Source organism: Protopterus annectens, chromosome 8.part0 (genome assembly GCF_019279795.1).
Source record: "Protopterus annectens isolate FY-2018-M chromosome 8.part0, PAN1.0, whole genome shotgun sequence".
Lineage (NCBI taxonomy): Eukaryota > Metazoa > Chordata > Ceratodontiformes > Protopteridae > Protopterus > Protopterus annectens.
Genome location: NC_056741.1, coordinates 885,359,794 through 885,380,669, shown reverse-complemented (window position 1 = coordinate 885,380,669; position 20,876 = coordinate 885,359,794). Strand labels below are relative to the sequence as shown.

The window sequence follows — 20,876 nt, the reverse complement described above, 5'->3', positions numbered from 1 at the left end:
CCAGCCCTGACGCACAACCTTCAACGAAGGCACACCCATTCATGCATGTCTCCACACAGAAGACGCTTTAACTGGGAATTGAACAGGACAACGTCTTACTGTGAGGCGACAACACTACTGCGGCACCACTACCGCAGAGACAGAAAAAAAAAGTAATGGGCCATAAAAGCATAGGTATTTTATAGTCAGAATTGGGAAGTCTGCAAGGTGTAGAGTGACATTAGTGGGTGGTCAGAAGACTGCCCTCTTTAGTAGCAGTGGTAAGCAGAGCTAAAGGAAGCTATACACAGCATTTTACAGGAGACGATTACAGAACTGCTTGGCAGACAGTGAATTGGGAAAACTATGAGGTATGCAGAGTATATTGGGGAAAAGATGCTAAGGATGAAGCTGTCAGGTAACAGGAAACGAGGAAGGCCTAAGATAAGGTTTATGGATGTGGTGAGAGAGGACATGCAGGTGGTTGGTGTGACAGAGCAAGATGCAGAGGACAGGAAGAAATGGAAACAGTTCATCTGCTGTGGCGACCCCTGACGGGAGCAGCCGAAAGAAGAAGAAGATGCAATGAGAAAAATCACAGACAATGTAATTTCGTAGTCAACTCTAAGGAAGTGGGCTGAAGATGCAATGGAATAGAGCAGGAAAAGACATTGCAGAAAGGAAATGTTTTGTACATTAAACACATCACCACTGCAATTATGACTGGGAAAAACATTACAGAAAAGACTTAACAGGAATTAAAAAGCTCTGAATTTATTTGGATACTTACTGAAACCCACAGCCATTATAACTAATAACATACTGAAGAAGCATTACGCAAAAACAGTGCTGCGACAGTTATAATGTACAATGACAAAAGAAACAGAGACAGGGGCATAGGTTCATACAAAGTTGGAATGCTGCAGTCCAGGAGTCCCTGAGGGAGTGTAGCCCAAATTTCCAATTGCCCTAAAGTACTGCCTGGTTAACTGACTTGCTAAAGATCACATATTATTTAAATGTTGATGGAAACCTTCAAACCAGAGCTTTAGTCCTCTGCACTTAATGTGTAACACAATTGCTGTCAGTTAACAGATCAGTTGACAAGTGGAAAAACATAATACCAGAAGACATCTGTGCCACAGAAAAAAAAAAAAAAATCACAAAGGTAATGAATAGAAAGACTGTAATATCCGTCTGCAGAATTATAGAACAGCATGCCAAGGAGAACAAGACCATAATATTAGTTACAAAACAAATGCAACTAGTAAAGAATTAAACAATAGGCAATCTTTAACAAACCACTACATGAGAAGACTAAGAAGAAAATATATAAAATATAATGCCACAAGACAGACTTAGTAAGGTGAAAACTTAACATAACATTAGTAACAAAACAAATTAAAATAAAGCATTTTCTACAACGCTCAGGTAAATAAACAGATAAAAATCTTTCCATTGCAGGCAATGGGAACAGAACTGCTTTCAAATATCTTCCTTTCCAATTACCAGCTGTCACCTACACATGAAATTGTACAAATCACAGCTTTGACACCCCAGGAATAGTGTGGCAGACAGGACGGGACTGTCAATTCATCTCAGATTACAAAAGGACACTTTTGAACAAAGGCCTACAAGTTGGCTACTTTTTTGGTTGCAGCTGCGTAACTCCTTAGTTGCACAGAAAAGCAGACTCTGAGACCCACACAAAAGAAGGTAATTTCAGGGGAAAAAAAGCAGCAGTCCGGTTACAAAAGGTATATAAACTTGACAGTGACTTACACTAATCCCATTACATTTCAACAGCATAGTAATACAGCACTAGTTCCTTATGTGTGTGATTCTATAACCATCTGATACCAAATTGATACAAGTATACTTTTTTGCACTTGATTTGCACTGTACGGCATTTAGATGTTGGCTTCATTGTTTATTGCTGGCTTCTGTCCTCTGTCTGCACGGTTTGTTTCTCAGGCTTAGTTCAGTTGCTAGTTTCAGGTGGGGGTTGCTTTGCTTTCTGTGGAGTCAGCCCACCTAACTTCTGTGTTTATCTGATTGCCTGAGGCTTATTTTCTCTGTTGTAGTTCTTGTACAAAAGACTTGCATTTCTGTGAAATTGTGCAGACCTGATATAACAGAGATAATTACCTGGCTGTGTTGGAGCTAATAAGGGAGAGCTAAATTACCTGGCTGTGTTGGATTCTGTAACCATCTGATTTACCAAACTGATACAAGTATACTTTTTTGCACTTGATTTGCACTGTACCGCATTTATATATTTCCTTCATTGTTTATTCCTGGCCTCTGTCTGCATTGTTTGTTTTTCCCCACCATCCCACCCAACTGTTGTTGTACTCTTAAAACTTGGTAGCTTTGGAATTGCCCACCCCTGCTGAAAATTTGATTTTTGTCACCTCTCCCAGTTCCTTCTCATTTGATAACAAATGAGTGCAGTGCGATCATTTGGGAAGGATTACCCCCTTGCTTTTTTGATTTTGGGCACTCCACCCTGTTGCATCTCATCAGCTTGGTCTAATGAGTACAGACAGAGCATATGATAAGGCCAACCCCCCTTAGTTTCTTAATCTTGAACTATCTTCTGTTTCTTCCCTCTCCACTAAAAACAAAATTTACACTGTATTCAGCTGCTTTTACTGCAATTGTGTTCTTCCTACTTTATTACCTTATTTTTTGCTGCATGCTCTTAAGTGTTCAAGTGCTTTTAGTCTGCTTCACTTATTACTGCTCGTTAGTAGCCTGATTAAATGTATCTGTTATTCTAAGCATCTTAGTTTTGGTTTTAGCACTTGTGCTTCAGGCCAGTTACTTTACATTCAAGAAGGTTTTTGTGGTCTACACTGTTATGGACAAACCCTTATCAAACCTCCCTCTCCATACATCCGCCCAAATATTCAGAACAGTATGTCTGGACAATTCCCATCATTTTCTCCTGGCACTCAGGTGGACATGGGTATACTGAGATAGTGTTGAAAGTGCCTCATGTTTACTGACAGCCCTCTTCTCCCAGCATATAATTCTTCTATTTACGTGAAATGCATCTACATCAGTAACCTGGAATCCATGCTCTCTCGCGCCACAGTCAGTGCTCCTGACAAAGAGGAGATTGCCAGCACAAACACCACACCACTCACATCACATAGCACAACACACACACCAACCTATGCAGAGGTCCTCAATAAAAACTTACCTAAACAACAGAGACCTCCAAAATACACTGAAAAACATTCCACACACACCACCAAACACATCACACACAGCAGACAACACACCAGTGTCTCACAAACACAGCCGATAAGGCAAATCAATAAACCATTACAGCCCACAAGGCATGACAATAAACCAAACATACTAGTCACTGGTGACTCAGTTGTGAAACACAACGATGTTCCCCTCACCATGCTCGACAAGAAGAAGGTCACGGTCAGTTGTCTGTCTGCCACATCACGCACGCACTTAATCTCCACAACAGGTACAAGTATGACTCTGTCATTGTCCATGTTGGTGTGAATGACTTGAACATACCTCCCTGGACTATATGGAGAGACATGACTGACCTCTCAGAGTATGTGTCCCAGGCAGGTATGACCCTACCCCTAAGCAGCATCCTACCTTCATCAAGAATGATACCAAAATACCAACAAAAATAATTGGCTTAGTTTCTGGTGTCATTCCAAGGGGATCCAGTATTTGTCTGCCTGAGATGACATGGCTGACAGGCCTCGATGCTTTGCCAGAGATGGCCTTCACCCGTCACCACTGGGATTCCGGATACTGGCCAAGGCTCTCGCCTTCCTCATTGTGCCTTTTATAGGCAATATCCCAAAGACAAATCTTCCAACATAAAAGATCTGTCAAAAAGCAAATTGAAGGTCATGCTGCTTAATGCTAGGAGCCTTAACCTGAAAATGCATTCACTGGAGGCTCTCCTTGCACTAGAAATGACAATGTCTGTATGGTCACGGAAACTTGGTTCATGGCTACAGAGAGCATACCTGCCTTACCAAGCTATACCTCACTCCACACATTCTGACCCCAAAATGAGGTTGGGAAGACTAAGGATAGTGGAGTTTCTATCTTCAAAGACAGGCACACCTCCAGACCATGCCAGCATGATCCACTGGAATTACCCCAGGTGCAAATGACAGCTGGCAAGACACCCATCCAAGTTATAGCCAGCTACAGACCCCCTCTCCATGACTCAGGATATCCACTCCTCTTACTTGGATTTACTCGTCTCCATCAAGGTACCCACTAACACCTTGATCCTTGATGACTTCCACTACCCCACCACAGACTGCGTGAACTATTCCTGGACTAATGCACTCACTCAATGATTCCTTGACTTCAGACCAGCTCGTCTCATCCCCCATAAGGGGAGATAACATTCTGGACTTGGTTCTCACCAATGTGGGCAACCGCTGCACCACTCCCCTAGCATGTTCCTCCCCGGTAAGATCAGATCATCAGACTGTCTTCTTTGAAGATTCCATCCCACCCCACCGTAATCAAGCTAAAGAAATTTCACAAAAACTGACTACAACCTCCTAAGGGAGGGTATCAGTAGTTTCACACCACCACCACCCTCAGAGGATGCAGACAACTATGCTGAACAGTACGCCAGTGCAATATACAAGCACCTGTACAACTGCATGGACTCAGCCATACCCAGCAGAACTAAAAACTGCTCCTCAAGGAAAAACTAACTGGTTTGGTGGGCATCCTCTATCAACAGGCTTTACAACAAAAGGAAGAAACTGTTGTCCAATGGTAAAAAGGAACATATTCAAAATTGAAAAAACTTCCACCTTAGCCTCAACAAACAAATTAGATCACTAGTGAAAACCTCCAAAGCCAATTATGAATCGGAACTAGCCTCCGAAACACAGGGTAACCAAAAAGCTTTCTTAAGTTACTCCAGAAACCTCCATGGCAAAGTCCAGGTCTGAATTAGTAATTAACAGTATCACTTACACTGATCCTGTTGACTTAGCCAACCTGCTAGCAGATAGGTTCAGCACAAACTTCACTCCGCCATCCCCACAAAAGGCCCTTTTGACATCCCTGATACTTGACCCGCACCTCACATCTCTGTAGATCAAGTATTAAAGGCCCTATCCAAGGCAAAGAACACAGCTTCCATGGGACCTGATGGTGCAGAATACAGCCTGTAATACAATCGCCAGCAAGAACTGGCTTCGCCATTGAGCACCCTATTCAACCACAGCCTAAGTACAGGCTTCATTCCAGCACAGTGGAGAACTGCCATTGTCATCCTCTTGCACAAAGGTGGTGCTACTACTGACCCTGGAAATTATTGCACCATTAGCTCAACAAGTCTGATCTGTAAAGTGATAGAGCATATTATTATGGATCTCATAAACAAGAACATAGGCAATCTCCAAGCACTTGACTTCACACAGTTTGGATTAGTCAAGGTAGATCCTGCCTGTTGAACCTGCTTGAATTCTTTGAGACTGTCACCAAGGCCCTTGATGAAGGAAAGTCAGTACATACAGCGTACCTTGACTTGGCCAAGGACTTTGACACAAACAAAACTTCATGTAAACCCCTATCTCATCAGGTGGGTGGCCAACTGGCTCACCAACAGGATCCTCAAGGTCCTCCACCTCTGTAGACCCAGCACTACTGGAGTAACTCATGGATCTGTTTGGCATCCACTTTTCAGAGGTCCAGGCAAAGACAAAAGGCCTGTGGCTGAGCAAGTTTGCGGACAACTGTAAGTTGGGTACTGTCACTGACTCCCCAAATGATGTTAACATACTGCAAAAGGGTCTCACAGGATGACTGGTGCCAAGTCATGGACTCAAACTAAATGGAAAAAAAATGTATCATCATACTATTTGGCAATAACATGGCCCCTACTGATTACCACATCATCGGCTACCCGCTAACCACACAACCTGTGGTGAGAGAACTGGGTACTCAGGTTGATGACAATCTCACATTCGACCATCATGTTGCGGCAGTGGTAAGAAAAGCCTTTTACTTGGTTCATCTCATAAGTAAAGGGACTGCATCCAGAAAAAAAAGAGGTTATTACCTCTCTATACTCCTCCCTCATTAGACCAATAATTAGGTATGATACCCCATTTGGTATGTGCCTCTCCAAACATCTGCACCAACTGGAAAGGCCACAGAAATACCTCACAAAGAGAATCCATGACCTCCAACACCTGTCATATGCGGACAGGCTCAAATCATGATCACTCTACACGGTATTGGACAGATTGCTCAGAGGTGATCTGTGTCTCGCCTACAAGGCAATCTCACACCCTGCCCTACTAGAGATGCTCCATATCTGTAAGTCTAACTCCTTGCGCATTACCTGCTCGAAGAGCCTGAATCTAATATGCGACATCAACAAAATCTGCTGGAGAGACAGGTTTGTCTCCCAGAGGCTGCCCAGTCTCTGGAATAGACTTCCCATACACATCAAACTGAGTACCTCGCTGACCCACTTCAAGCACAACCTTGATGAGTGGATGGGAAATCGCAAATTTGTCCCAGGGGTTCCACCTGTGTCCCTCACTGATAGGGGCGACAAGTGCTGACTGAGGTTTCTTTTTGGGGAAAAACTTTTTGCTAGGCTTGTAAGGGCCCCAGGGCCATTAGCATAGTAACCTCCTATGAGCCTATGTCTAGCATGACTCATACAAAGTGGAACTGAAACGGATTATGGGAAAGAGAAATAGTTGAAGAAAAACAAGATCATGTTGATATGACAAGCCCCAATGGAAGCCATCTTGCTAAAAAACATATTAAAACTCTATAAGAAGCAGAGTGATTTTGATGTGCCAAATAGCTCAAAAAACAAGGAAAGTGAAAAAAAATAGATTTTTTTTTAGTTCTAAGGTGGAATTTTTCTTTAAACTACACCAGCACATTAGTAAAATGCAATAAGAATTCATGGTGCAAGCAATGGGGCCATCATCCAAACAAATATGGTTATTTTAGACACAAATAAAAATGGTAGGTATGGGAAATTCAGCACTGCACAGTTGACAGTCCACTTCAATTGAAGCAGTCCTACAGAATAAATAAACATATTTGCAAAGTCATCCTGAAAACTCCAAACAGATAACTTTAAAATGTGTGCAATCAAAGAAGGGTTTGTGTTCACATAAGCAACAAAAGAATGGTTTATGGGCCATTAAAAAGCAATACTATAACTTGATTCACACATTCACAAAAACTCTTGATAATACACTGTGGCAAAATGCATCTAAACCCTGGTCTAGCTTTAAACCAAGCCATTATCAACTCCCATCCAACTAATATCACCCCAAATACATCAACAGCCCAACCACATAACAAAGAATTAAAAATAATAAATTTCAAACTACAAAGCATATCAAATTAATGGACTTGCATAATTTCATATCCCACCATGTCCCAGACATTCTTGTAGTAAGGGAGATCCAGTTAAAAACCAATACTGAAAATAATGGACTTCTGCCACCAGGCTACAGCATAGCAACAGCTGACTGCACAAGTAAAAAGGCAGATGAAGTAGCCATTTTACACCCTTCCCAGCTATCTAAACATCCTTCCATACCATCACAGTCACCCACAATTCAATACAGCAGAAATTCTTATTTCCTTCCTGAAATAAAACTCCTACAAAGTCTGTGTATTACTGCAGTATATATATCCCCCTGGAAACAACATTCTAATACTTGAGGACATTCTGTCCTTGGGATCCAGTAACATACTGAAAGAAACTATACTTTTAAGTGATTTTAACATAGTGTTGCTCCAAATTAAATCCGACAACCCCACAGCCTCCATTAGGGTTCCTATTGCGTAATCGAAAATTGTAAACGGCGAACGTGTATTGAGTGAACCCAATTGGTCGAAACGTCAAAACGTTGTGCGCGTAACACGGAAATCGCCATAGGGAATATTTTCCCTTTACTTCAATGCAGTGCAATTTCGAAGTAGAAATATTTAAGTAGTGGGGGTGTGGGGGGCACAGCCCCCCACATGGGGGGTGCAGGGGGGCTTGCCCCCTGCCTACAGCGTTTAGGTAAGTATAGTTTTTTTATTTTTATTTTTTTATTATATTGTCAAAATTTCAAACATCGCTCATATGGTGTCAACCATATGGTGTTCGATGTTTGAAACTTTCGAAAATATAATATAGACCCCCTCCATTAATCTCTCTGAATTCAAACTATCAGACACCCATACCAGATATAAAAAAACTCACAAATAGAGAGCACCTATATTAGATGAACACCCCAACCCTTTAATATCTCTACCACAGGCACCTTACCAGACTCTTAAGTGACCATCTACCCACCTATGCCAATAAAATCCCTACCCACATCCCCCAAAACAGCACCACTATAAATGTGCACAAAACCTAAGTTTTGTGCAAAAAAATAACTGATACTCTCAAATTATAAAACTTATCAGCTCTAAAAAAAAAAAAAAAAAAAAAACTACCCCTTGATGAAGCCATGCTAAAATTCAGTAAAACATTCCTCACCGTATTAAATGAATATGCACTATACATTAAGAAAAAAAAAAAAAAAAACAAACAGTCACACTGAACCCTGCTCCTTGACTATCCCAATAAACTAGAAAATTAACGAGACAAAAGGAGAGAAAGCCTGGAAAGAACTGCAGATTACAAAAACTCAAGAAAAGTTAAAATTCAATCATCTCAGGAATAGGACTAAACAGAACACAGGACTAGACAAAGAAAATCATTTTTGCACTTTGCAAGAAATAATTCAAAATAATACTAATCTTTTCTGGGCATCCATCTCAAGCTTACTAAACCCAGGTCACAACTCACAAATGACCCCCCCCCCCCAGTTGAAACAGCACAGAATTTCAACAACCACTTCATAAAATCCATCACCTCCATACTAAAACGTAACACCATTTGTGACGTTACACTTTCGCTAGAATCCAACTTCTACCTAAAAGTTCTCACAAAGACCAGTCTCCACCCAATTTGTTAAAAACACTCCTCCAATTAAAAACTCCCTCCCTGGCTGCAATAGTCTGCCGTCAGAATATTTAAAAATAGCTGCAGACGTTAATTGCCACTCCTTAACCCCTTTAATAAATAGGTCAGTCAATGAATGCCATGCCCCCATCATCTAGAAAAAGGCCTATATAGTGTCACTCAACAAAAGTGGTCCTTCCAATAATTATGCCAACTTTAGGCCTATTGAGGTACTCTCCCTCTTATCCAAAGCTCTTGAAAAAATGTATACAAATGCAATTATTGAACTATCTCACTACCAATAACCTTCTTTCGCCTATACAACATGGCCTTTGACCAAACTATAACACTACCACAACCGTATTACACTTTACCAATACTATTAATATTAACAGAAACTCTGGCGACTTGGTTTCAACATTATTTCTTGACCTATCTAAAGTTTTCAATACAGTCTCACACCACCTGTTATTGCAAAAAAAACTTCCTCTCTTGGTCTCTCTCTCTCTCCTGGTTTAAAAACTACTTATCAGGCAGATACCAAGCTGTCAAGTGGCAATCTGAGTATTCCTCCTTCCTACCAGTAAAAGTGGGTGTACCCCAAGAAGCTATACTTGGGCCACTACTATTTAATGTGTTCAGAAATTATCTCCATACTGCAGCCAAACGTGCTACAGTAATAGAATATGCAAATGATTTGACTATAATTTGCTCTGCCCCTATCCTAAATAATATAGGATATCTGACCCAAGATGCCTTCATCTCTATCAAAACCTGGCTTGATAACTGAAATCTGCTATTCTTCTTCTCTTTCGGCTGTTCTCATTAGGGGTCGCCACAGCGGATCATCTGTTTCCATTTCTTCCTGTCCTCTGCATCTTGCTCTGTCACACCAACCACATACATGTCCTCTCTCACCACATCCATAAACCTAATCTTAGGCCTTCCTCTTTTCCTCTTACCTGGCAGCTCCAACCTTTTCCCAATATACCCAGCATCCCTCCTCAGCACGTCAAAACCAGCACAATCTCACCTCTCTAACTTTGTCTCCAAACCGTCCAACCTGAGCTGACCCTCTAATATACTGACTCCTAATCCTGTCCATCCTTGTCACACCCAGTGCAAATCTTAACATCTTTAACTCTGCCACTTCCAGCTCGGACTCCTGCCTTTTTGTCAATGCCACCTTCTCCAACCCATATAACATAGCTGGTCTTACTACCCTCTTGTAGACCTTCCTTTTCACTCTTACTGGCATCCGTCTGTCACAAATCACTCCTGACACTCTTCTCCACCCATTCCACCCTGCCTGTACTCTCTTCTTCACCTCTCTTCCACACTCACCATTACTCTGAACTGTTGATCCTAAGTACTTAAACTCATCCACCTTCATCAAGTCTATTCCCTGCATCCTCACCATTCCTCTATCCTCCCTCTCATTCACACACATAGTCTGTCTTAGTTCTGCTGTCCTTCATTCCTCTCCTCTCTACAGCATATCTCCACCTCTCCAGGGTCTCCTCAACCTGGTCCCTACTCTCAATACAGATCACAATGCCATCTGCAAACATCATAGTCCGTGGTTCCTCCTGTCTGATCTCGTCTGTCAACCTGTCCATCACCACAGCAAATAAGAAAGGGCTCAGAGCTGATCCTTGATGTAATCCCACCTCTACCTTAAACGCATCTGTCATTCCCACTGCAGACTTCATCACGGTCACACTACCCTCATATATATCCTGTACATACTTCTCTGCCACTCCTGACTTCCTCATACAATACCACAACTCCTCTCTAGGCACCCTATCATATGCTTTCTCCAAGTCCACAAAGACAGAATGCAACTCCTTCTGACCTTCTCTATATTTCTCCATCAACACTCTCAGAGCAAACATCACATCTGTAGTGCTCTTTCCCAGCATGAAACCATACTGCTGATCACTAATCATCACCTCCCTTCTTAACCTAGCTTCCACTACTCTTTCCTATAACTTCAAGCTGTGACTGATCAGTTTTATCCCTCTGTAGTTAGTACTGCTCTGCACATCACCCTTATTCTTAAAAATAGGTACCAAAACACTTTTTCTACACTCCTCTGAGATCCTGACTTTCCAAGACTTTATTAAACAATCTGGTTAAAATCTCCACTAACATTTCTCCTAAGCACCTCCATGCTTCCACTGGTATGTCATCTGGACCAACAGCCTTTCCATTTGTCATCCTCTTCATAGCTGTCCGTACTTCCTCCTTGCTAATCTATTTCACTTCCTGATTCACTATCCCCACATCATCCAACCTTCTCCCTCTCTCTCATTCTCTTCATTCATTAGCCCCTCAAAGTACTCTTTCCATCTGCTCAACACACTCTCCTCGCTTGTGAGTACATTTCCTTCACTGTCCTTTATCACCCTTACCTGCTGAACATCTTTCCCAGCTCGGTCCCTCTGTCTAGCCTATCGGTACAGGTCCTTTTCTCCCTCTTTAGTGTTCAACCTTTCATACAACTCTCCATATGCCTTACCCGTAGCCTTCGCCACCTCTCTCTTTGCCGTGCTCCTCATCGCCTTATACTCCTCTCTATTTTCTTCATCTGTCTGACAATCCCACTTCTTCTTCGTCAGCCTCTTCCTCTGTATACTCTCCTGTACTTCCTCATTCCACCACCAGGTCTCCTTGTCCTCCTTCTGATGTCACACCAAGCACATTTCTAGCAGTCTCCCTTACCATCTCTGCTGTAATTCCCCAGCCATTCGGTAATTCTTCAATGCCCCCCCAGTGCCTGTTTTAACTCTTCCCTGAACTCCACCTCGCAATCACCCTTTTTCAACTTCCACCATTTGATCCTTGGCATTGCCCTCACACTTGTCCTCCTCTTCTTGATCACCAACGTCATCCTACAGACCACCACTCTATGCTGCCTAACTACACTTTCCCTGTCACCACTTTACAGTCTCCAATCTCCTTCAGACTGGCCCTCCTGCATAGGATATAATCCACCTGTGTGCATCTTCCTCCACTCTTGTACGTCACCCTATGCTCCTCCCTCTTCTTAAAATACACATTCACAACTGAAATATAGAAGTTATGTTCTTACCATAACGTTCCATGTTAGTTGTCTTCTTCTCGCCTTCTTCTTGCTGGATGGGTTCGGAGCCGACCTCGGCTCCTACTCGGCCACTCTAAAAGCTCGAGAGTTGGTTCCACCGGCTCGAGGCTCCCCTTATATCCCACAATGCTAGGTGAGAGTTACCTCAGATCTCGTTTGTAAGCTAACCCCAGCTTATAACAGTAACAGTATAACTGTAAAACAGAATCCACCTCTAACAACAGGAAGAAAGAAGGGTGACCTACATACTGAACCAAGAAATATGCATAATAGCATATGACTAAGAAAGAGGTGGTAGAAAGAGAGGTCACGATCACAACTCCTCTAGGTCTGTCCAGGCCAGGGGGAAGGAGGGTGGGGCAAGAAGAAGGCGAGAAGAAGACAACTAACATGGAACGTTATGGTAAGAACATAACTTCTATATGTTAAGTTGTCTATCTCGCCTTCATTCTTGCTGGATGGGACCGTCCCTAGCACCTTGTCCCGGGTGGCCTAACGGAACAGACTCCTGAGAACAGTGGAACCAAAGTTAGCTCTATGCCTAGAAGCTAAATCCAACTTATAATGAGAAATAAAAGTGTGAGGAGTAGCCCAAGTAGCCGCTGCACAAATGGTGTCAATAGGCAGTCTGTCTTGGAAGGCTAAAGAAGTAGCCAAAGCTCTGGTGGAATGGGCTTTAGGTTTATTAGGCAATTTTTGTTGTCTAATTTCATATACCAGGGAAATCAAAGATGTTAGCCATCTGGATAATGATACCTTTGAAACTGAAAGTCCCTTTCTGCTTTCCGCATAGGAGACAAACAGCTGATCAGATTTTCTGAATTGTTTTGTTCTATCCAAGTAGTACCTTAATTGACTATGAACATCCAGGCAGTGTAATTTTTGTTCAGACCTATTGGAATTCTCTGGAAAAAAGACAGGGAGGTCAATGCTTTGGTTTAGATTTGATGTTGAAACCACCTTAGGCAAAAAGGACGGGTTAGTTCGTAAGGATACTCTGTCCTTATGAAACAAAAGATAAGGAGGACGACAACTGAGTGCTTGAAGTTCTGAAACTCTTCTAGCTGATGTAATAGCCACCAGAAAGAGAGTTTTCCATGATAATAATTTCAAGGAACATGAAGCTGCAGGTTCGAAAGGGGAAAGAATCAAAGAAGCAAGAACTAAATTTAGGTCCCAAGGAGAAGGAGGATTTCTTATACGGGGTCTGAGAAGAAAAACTCCTTTCAAAAAGGCTTTGCAAAGTTTGTGGGACATTAGGGCAGATTCAGAAATACCCACATGGAAGTTAGAAATAGCTGCCAATTGAACCTTAAGTGTAGATGGAGATGAACCTGCATGGAAGAGTTCAGCTAGAAAATCAAGGACTAGTTGGATGGAAGCGGTGAAAGGATCTATGTCCTTTCCTTGTGCCCAATATGAGAAGCGTTTCCACTTACTCAAATAAATCTTTCGAGTGGAAGATTTATGGGAAGCTATCAATATATCTCTAACAGAGTGAGATAATTGAGGAAGCCTGGCTACGGTTGGAACTGGAGGAACCAAGCAGTGAGGTTCAGAGAGGGAGGGAGCGATGAAACTGACCCGACTGATGGATCAAAAGATCTGGAACTAGGTCCAGATTCCACGGTCGCTCCAAAAGAAATCGATGTAGAAAGGGGAACAACACTTGTCGAGGCCAGTAAGGAGCAATGAGGATCAATGAGGCCTTCTGAGCGATAGCTTTCTGTATTACTTGAGAGATCAGTGGGAAAGGGGGAAATGCATACAGAAGTCCCCGGGGCCAAACTTGGACTAGAGCGTCTCTGCTGGGTTGGCCTGGTAAAGGGAATAGAGTGAAATATTCTCTGCACTTGCTGTTTTGGGGAGTAGCAAAAAGATCGCAGCAAGGCTGACCCCACTTGAGAAAAATTTCTCTCACTACAGAGTCTTTCAGAGACCACTCGTGAGGCATGAGTATAGCTCTGCTCAACTTGTCCGCAATGTGATTGGACTTCCCGGGGATGTGCGTTGCTATCAGAAAACGCTGAGAAGAAATCGCCCATTGCCACAGTCTGAGTGCTTCTCGACACAGGGGTATGATCTGGTTCCGCCTTGTTTGTTGATGTACCACACTACAGACATATTGTCTGTCTGGATTGCAATTGTTCCCAAGGGAAGAGAGTCTTGAAGGGCTTGCAACGCTAAAAGCACTGCTCTCATCTCCAGAACATTTATGTGCAAGTGGCATTCGTTTGGTTGCCATGTGCCCTGGACTGTCCTGCCCTGATAATGCCCCCCCCACCCGATCAGGGAGGCATCCGTTGTCAGAGTAGCAACCAGAGGAGGTGGAACAAATGGTCTTCCCGACAGGAGCTGGGGGGAAGACATCCACCACATGAGATGCTTTTTGCACGCTTGCGTGATCATAATGGTGTGAGACATTGGAAGTTCCTGGTATGACCATTGAGTAAAAAGCATCCACTGAAGGATCCGCATGTGGTATCTGGCCAATGGAAGGAGAGGTATGGCCGCTGCCATGATTCCCAACACCTTTAGAACTAACCTGGCTTTGACTCTGTTGTTGTTGAGAAGAAGTGACACCAATTTGTGAATGTCTGATATCCTTTGGTGAGTTAGCCTTGCAGACATTATAGTATCTAGATTTGCGCCTATGTAGGTAATAGTACGACAAGGCGACAAAACAGACTTTTCGCAATTTATTGAAATACCCAGTTTTTGACAAACGCGAAAAGTATAATCTCTGGCCATCAGAAGGAGATGCTTGGTGGGAGCTGTGAGAAGCCAGTCGTCCAAATATGGAAACACCTGGAATCCTTGTCGTCTCAGGTGAGAAGCTACCACTGCCATGCATTTGGTAAACACCGGGGCAGTGGTGAGACCAAAGGGCAGGGCCCTGAACTGAAAATGACTGGTTCCCAGCCTGAAGCGGAGGAATCTTCTGGAGCGTCTGTTCATTTTATGTGATAGTACGCATCCCGAAGGTCTATAGAGCACATCCAGTTTCCTTTGCCCAAAAGGGAAGAATGGATTGCAGCGTGACCATCCGAAATTTTGTTTTCTTGACTGATTTGTTCAAGACACTGAGATCCAAAATCGGTCTCCAGTCCCCTGTTTTCTTTGGAACTAAAAGAACCTTGAGTAGATTCCGGATCCTTGTTGGTCTGCTGGCACTGGCTGAATTGCTCTTTTGCAAGCAGTTTTGAAATTTCCAAAGCTGCTATATCCCTTTGAGCGGGTGGAACATCTGGAAGGGATTTTTGACTGATTTGGAAAGCGAAGAAAGGGATAGAATAGCCTTCGAAATGATGGACTGTACCCATTTGTCTTGAGTCAGGGATAGCCAGGCTTCTGGGTACAGTGACAATCTTCCCCGACTGCCTCGAAGATGGGCAGTCGGGCAACACCTCAGGGATGCTGAAAGGGCTTGTCAAGGCTTCCCGATTGCCCTGGTTCTGCGGACCCCCTGCCCCTAGGCGGCGTCTACCATTGTTATTCCCACCTCTGCCTTTGGTAGGAAAAGCGACTCTGTCGTCAGGCGAAGTCCCTTGAGATTGTTTACGGAACCACATCTTTCCACCCTTCTGGCCTTTGGGGTAAGGCCTGGAAGGAGTCGAAAACGGACTCCGGCGGCAGAAAGGGTCTTGCCATCAGTCTCGCACCTAGTCAGGGTTTCTTTCACTTGAGGACCAAAGAGAGATGATCCATCAAAAGGGAGTTCGTGAAAGACGTCTTGAAAGGGTCCAAAATTGCATAGCCGCATCCAGGCGTGCCTACGTAAGGCTACACCTGTCCCTCGGCTCTGCTCGCTCCATCGGCCGCGTAAGAGGAGGCGCATGGAGGAGTTGGATATGGAATTAGGGTAGCCAGCTGCGTGTTCATCTTTTCTTGGAAACCCGCAGCTGTAGGATCCTTAACATTTCACTCGCTTCCTTGATCAAGTCCCTTTGAAGGCGAGTGAAATGGCACAGGTAGTTCAGCGACGCATGGTAAATGTCGCTGAGGAGAACATCCGCTTCCGTACCTATCCATGGACCTAGATTCCTTGTTAGGTGGATGGACAGGTACTGAAGGATCAGCCAGTTCCTTCTTTGTGGCAGCAGCTACCACCATAGCATCCACAGAAACTCCTTTTGATAAAAATTGCTTGTCTGATGGAGCTGTGATGAACTTAGAGGGTCTCCTGGGAGTGGGGTCCACTGAATCAGGAGCCGTCCATGCCTTCTTAGCAACCACCTGCATGAGGGGGTCGAAGGGAGGGGACACCCAGGAGGTGGAAGGACGAGAGCCAAACGCCTCAAGATACACAGATTCGTCCTCCGAAGGGTTGAGGGCTGGCCAATTTCCCCTCTGTTTCAGGATCTCCAGAATGTCTGCAAATGAGACATCTTCAGAAGGGGAACGGGGGGAAAGCTCAGAATCATCCAAATCTGTGTCTGACGTGATAAGACTCAGGTGAGTCAATGTGTTTCCTCTTGCACTTCCTCTTCCGAGGGGGCTCTTCTGCCAAATCAGGAGAGGCCTCGGAAGAGGATGAAATCCCCACAGGGGGCTCCTGAGGAGCTGGCTCTCTGCGGTCCGGGATGAGGGAGTGAGTCGACTTACCCCGAGGCAGCATAGAGGGAGGGGCGGACGGAGCCGACTGTGGAGTAGAGCCAGGCTCTAACACACTCCGCATGACCTCGAATGCACCCCTGTCAGGCAGAGCCAGAGGTCCCCGCTCCGAGGAGCTAAGAACCCCTCGGCACCGACAGTGATGGCGCCGAGGCCGATGTCGGAGCCGAACTCACCAGCGCCGAAGCCCCGAGAGGGAGAGGGGGGGTCGGACAAGGGTCCGATGCCACTCACCCCCTCGGAGCCGACGAGGGAAGTCCGGCGCCGAGATTCTTCCAAAGAAGAAAACGGAGCCGGCAGCGGAGCCGAAGACAATTGTCTCGGCTCCGAAGTAATCACAGTCTCGGTTCCGACACGACCCGGCTCCGAACTCAAGAGAGTCGAAGGAGGAAAATGTTGATGGACCGGGGCAGGCATCGACTGATGAGTCGGGCTCTGAAGCATCTGGGCTAGTGCCTCGGACTTAAGTAGTCGACTCACTACCCTCTGAAGGTCATGATCGGACAGCCTTGATGACCTAGAGGAATGAGACCTTTGGCTCCGTTCAGACAGCAGGGGAGATCCTGGAGCCGAATGAACGGAGCCAAGAGATGGTGACCTAGACCTCTTCCTAGTTGTCGGCTCCGAAGGTCTGGTCGGAGCCGACACGGGAACCTCAATAACCTCGGCTCCGGCCGGAGCCGAGGGAGCCACAGAAACTGTGGACTGAGACTTATCGGCTCCAGCCGGAGCCGATAAAGGCAAAGGTTGAGCAACCTGAGGTCTCGGCTCAGAAGCCGGAGCCGAAGACCTCGATGCCTTAGAGGGCTTCCCTGTTGAAACTGACAGGGAATCCTCTGGCTTCAGTAAGCCTCTAAGAATTAATTTGTTTTCTTTCCTGCAGGACCCTGGGGCTGAAGCCATGGCACACAGCACAGGAGTCCTGCAGGTGCAAAGGCCCCAGACAATAGACACAAGAAGTGTGAGCGTCTGTCAGAGACATTTTCTGACAGCACGCATCACACTTCTTGAATCCGGAGACCTTTGCTTCTTTAGACATTTTTTTGACTGACAGGTGTACACAAACACTCACCCAAACACACAAGTTATACCCTGTCAGGAAAACACAATAAATTTAGTAGTTATACTAGTATTTAAAGTACACTAAACTAGAATAAACTACAAGAAACACAAACACTCCACTAGGGAAGGGAAGGCCTAAGGGCCCAATGGAAGAACCAAAGGTTCTTTGGGAAAGAAAACGGAAAAATTTAGGGTCGGGAATAAAGTTTTCTAATCTACACTAACTAAGAAAGAATATTAACTAAAAAGGGGTTTTAAAGAGTAATTTTTACAAGAAAAATTAACACTCACCAGGAACTGGTAGAAACAACCAACCTCGAAGCTGTAGCGGCAAACGAGATCTGAGGTAACTCTCGCCTAGCATTGTGGGATATAAGGGGAGCCTCGAGCCGGTGGAACCAAATCTCGAGCTTTTAGAGTGGCCGAGTCGGAGCCGAGGTCGGCTCCGAACCCATCCAGCAAGAATGAAGGCGAGATGGACAACTTAACATCTGCTATTAATCCTCTCCCCCCAAAAATTCATAATAAACTGCTCCTATTTACTCCCAAGTCATTTTCTGAAAGCAAAATCCACTTTAACATTATTTAATTTAACACCAACAAAATAGAACACCAAGCTTTTAGGAGTTATTATAGATAATAATATGAAATTCTGCCCCCACATCCAAACAGAAGTAAAAAAATGCATCAAAAGCTAGGACCGCTGTACAGAACAAAATCTTATCTCACAACTAATAGTCACAAGAACCTAACACCCTTTTTACTATATGCCACTCAAATTCTCACAAACCTAATTCAGTGCTATAATAAAAACTGCAAAATTTCCTGCAAATGCTTCCTACAGCTCTCTCCACGGTCAAGCTCTCAAAACACTAAATTGGATTCAACTACCCAACATCCGTCACCCATCCCAACTCTTAATCATACAAACCCAATGCATGACCCAAATAAATGCCCAGCCCTCAAATCTCTAATCCAGTCCTAACAACCCAAAAATAATAATCGGCCCTAGGTATGAGTGTGTGCGTGTGTGTGCCTTCTGTGGAAGGTTGGGCGCCAGGCTTGGCAACTCGACACTGTAAAACTCCACCGCCAATCTTGAGCGGACAGGTGATCTGCTGTGGCGACCCCTAACCAGGAAAAAGCCGAAAGAAGAAGATAAATCGCTGTCTACTATAAGCAAGTCTTAAAACACAGCAGGAAGACCCACTCTACTCAAGCTATGTATCCAAGCGCTGGAATCCAAGCCCCCTTCCCCTCAAGAAAGTTAAAAAAACACAGACTTTTAAACCTCACCTCAAACTACATTTAAGAGAAATTTGGAACTGTACATTAAACTAATCCCAAATTCTCACATCTTACACATACACTACTTAAACATATCCCCTATTACACATACTTGGAAAGAAACTCATGCAAATAAAAACATTTGTTTAGCAAATATTTAATTATCAGGTATACCATGTGTAATATATGTTTTATATTTTATTCCTTATAGTCACCTCCTGTAATTTTATTCAGAATGTACATGTCTATAAACTACAGACTGCCCGTGTGTATGTATCAATGTATATTCTATTTGTATAAATATGTAATAATGCTTACTGTAACTGTGTTATCATGTGCAGGTTTTCTCCCTCGACCTCCTTTGAAAAGTGATTCTCATGCCCATTTGGACTATCCTAGTCAACAAATGATGTAAATAAATACATAAAAACTGGTCACTTAATAGTTGCCACTCAGGTATACCTGCTGAGACCATGACGGCCATTACCAAAGTTGAGCTACAACTAAAAATAAAGTACCTGTACCTCAAGATGTCTGTACTCAAAAAACATGCCTCACATTCTGGAGCCCAAGGATTTCAGCACAGCTTTCAAATGTTTCCTTGGGAAATATTACTTAGCCATTTCCTAATGCCCCACTGGAAACCCATATCATTAGTGTCCACATAAAAGGTAATAACTTATCCCACAACCTTTATTTTGACCCCTTTGGTAAGCCCGTTTCTACACACATGGCATCATCGCATCCCAAGGGTGTTTCAAAAATTGTTTAGCCTTCCAAAGTTACTAATGTACACTCAATTTATACACATTTTGTTTATTTTTGTGTATTTATATACTAACATTTGTTAAAATATTTATTTACAAACGAGTCTGTGTCAGTGGCATTATTAGTATTCATCATTCTCCACTCACATAAACATTTCCTGAATTGGCACCGTAACACAATCATCTTATACCTGCATGCAGGCAACCACCAGTGAATATGCTGTCTACGTTTCTGAAAAATATCTTCTAAAAAAAACTGCAATAGTTAACCCTTCTCCATTTTGATAGTGTCATGATGTACTTAAGCCTCTATTTATCACATATGCTCAGGAAATTATTTACACAATACAAGATCGAAACATACCTCTAATCACTACTACTACAGCAATAACCGTAACAACAGCCAGCGGATAACTTATAATCCCTTGTTATGTTCTGACTCTCACAAACTCGTTAATGATGTACAACAAATACACTATCTGATTAATAACACACGAATAACTTTAGCCAGTCTAAATTCCCGTGGCTGAAAGGACCCCGCTGACGCCACTGGTGTCGTAAAGGGGCGGGGAAAACTAGTCGCGCCTGATTTAATCTTCGTAATCTTGGTCATTTCCCATGTCTTTTGTAGGTTGAGTGTGTAGAATAGTAGATGTCATTGTTTTATGAATTTACAAGCATATTTTTTGTAAATAAATGCTAACTATAACATCGTTTAAGTAAACGTTCACAAGGTTTACTCATTCGAGTTGACTGTTGCATTATTGGCTATAGTGTAGTGTACCGGCTCACCTTCAGTTCTGCGCAGGAGTGAGCGTGGCTCCGGTGATTGGCGTGAAAAGTTGCATATGAAATGAGGCATGATTGACATGCCAGGCATATCCTTTCAATGTGGAACTTCGAGGAGCGAGGGCTTGAGGATGTGGCTATTTGCTGCATTGAACTCTCAGTCTTGGAGACATAAACTAACACAATTATATTGCATTACTGCTCCCTATCTGTGCCTTAGAAAGCAACATCTTAATTTTTTTTTCAATAATAATTTTTATTATTTTCTTAT

The 20,876-nt window shown here is 43.5% G+C and overlaps 1 protein-coding gene across 1 annotated transcript in view; it reads right to left on the bottom strand.

Moving 5' to 3' along the window:
• The window catches only part of LOC122809136 (cyclin-Q-like), a gene marked incomplete in the record, with an annotated part of 593,010 nt that extends 572,624 nt beyond the window's left edge, over positions 1-20,386 (bottom strand). The window contains 1 exon segment of the mRNA XM_044080405.1: positions 20,181-20,386.
• Positions 20,387-20,876: the final 490 nt, after the last annotated feature.